We start from the raw sequence: 2,215 nt of genomic DNA, 5'->3' as shown, positions 1-2,215 counted from the left end.
GGGGCGGGTAGAGAGGGAGACACAGAATCTGAAGCAGGCTCCAGGCTGTCAGCACAGTCCATCTTGGAGCTTGGAGCCACGAACCGCAAGATCATGACCTGAGCCAAAGTCAGATGCTTAACCGACTGAGCCACCCAGGTGCTCCTTCTTGATCTATTTCTTTCTCTTTTAAAATTTTAAATATGTATATATTTTTAATTTTTTTTTAATATAATTGATTGTCAAGTTGGCTAACATGCAGTGTGTACAGTGTGTTCTTGGTTTTGGGGGTAGATTCTTGTGGCGCATTGCTTACATACAACACCCAGTGCTCATCCTGACAAGTGCCCTCCTCTATTTCTAAACAGGTCAACCAAAGCCAACGCTCAGGAAACAACATTCTAAGAAATGTTCTGCTAATTATACCAGTGAAATTGGGTCTGGATTTAAAATGTGTTAGTATTTTAAATTTTGAAAAATACGTATTTTAAAATACTTAAAATTAAGTATTACATATTGAAGTATTTTAAATCAATTTGAAATTAGGTATTTCTATTTAAAATTTAATAAGTATTTTTAAGTCAGCTCTATATGTGGAGAAAGGGGCAATAATTACTCATCTAGAACAGGAAACTTCATTTCAGGGAAAAATTCACCTGAGGATATTGTGAGAAGTTTAGATATACAAACGCGTGTTTCTAAAAATGGAATTACATTATTTTTTTTCCCTAGAAACACCTACACCAAACTAATAATTATGACTGTTTCTTGGTTACAGGAATTGTTTTATTATTGTCTTTTTATGATCAGTACATACTACTTTACTTCTAATGCAAAATATATTTTGAAGTTTCTCCAGGGCAAATTTAAAAGACTTGGATTTTAAACCTAGAATTTATATTCCATATTTAAGGAAAATGCCTAATGAATTCCTCCTCAATAGATATCTACTGAGCACCTGTGGGGTGCCTAACACTACAGTAAGAGAACCCCAAAATAAAACTCCTACCCTATGGAATTTAAATCAACAAAGTTCATAGGCATCTTTACAGTTAGGTAGCTAACACACGGTAGACTCCTAATAAATATTTGTTAAATGAATACATGAAGGTACCATCAAAAGTATTTATTTATTCAAACACTCATTTCACGGAGGTTTGGCCTTGTTCTGTTCATTCATCATACATGTATCATATTTCATCACTTCCAAGACACACATTGCTCACATTTCAACAACTCTGAAATCAGAATGGGACTTACTATCAATGTGATTTTTAAAGTATTGTTTCATTGGGGCTCCTGGGTGGCTCAGTCAGTTAAGCATCCACTCTTGATTTCTGCTCAGGTCATGATCTCATGGTTCGTGAGTTCAAGTCTCATGTCGGGCTCTGTGCTGAGAGCATGGAGCCTGCTTGGGATTCCCTCTCTCCCTTTGTCTCTGCCCCTCCCTGCTCGTGTGCTCTCTCTCAAAAATAAATGAATATTATAAAAATGAACATTTTTTAAAACAACAAATATTATTTCATAGACAGTTTGCAGCATTTTCTTTGAAGTGGCAAAAAAAATAACAGGTTTTACATTGATCACATCTTTGAATGAGACATATTTTCTATAGTTTAGAAAATACATTATGAATATTTATGCTTATTTCCCCTAGGGTTCAACCAGAAAAAGTTTTCATGGGGCCACACAATTCAATAAACATTCACGGCTACAGTAATCATATGAAATCCCAACTACTAATGTATAAATGTCAAAGCCAATAGCTGACAAGTAACAACTTTATAAAAAGTTGTGTATTTGTAAGGGTTCATTTCTCAAATTTTCAACATTACTATTGAATGTTTTTTTTAAATATGAAATTTATGGTCAAATTGGTTTCCATACAACACCCAGTGCTCATCCCAAAAGGTGCCCTCCTCCAATATCCATCACCCACCCTCCCCACCCTCCCACCCCCATCAACCCTCAGTTTGTTCTCAGTTTTTAATAGTCTCTTATATTTTGGCTCCCTCCCTCTCTAACCTCTTTCCCACCCCCCCCCCCCCCGGTCTTCTGTTCAGTTTCTCAGAATCCACATAAGAGTGAAAACATATGGTATCTGTCTTTCTCTGTATGACTTATTTCACTTAGCATAACACTCTCCAGTTCCATCCACATTGCTACAAAAGGCCAGATTTCATTCTTTCTCATTGCCACATAGTATTCCGTGTATATAAACCACAATTTCTTTATC

Source organism: Acinonyx jubatus, chromosome D3 (genome assembly GCF_027475565.1).
Source record: "Acinonyx jubatus isolate Ajub_Pintada_27869175 chromosome D3, VMU_Ajub_asm_v1.0, whole genome shotgun sequence".
Lineage (NCBI taxonomy): Eukaryota > Metazoa > Chordata > Mammalia > Carnivora > Felidae > Acinonyx > Acinonyx jubatus.
The sequence above is the reverse complement of the archived record's forward strand: the minus strand, read 5'-3'. Positions refer to the sequence as shown.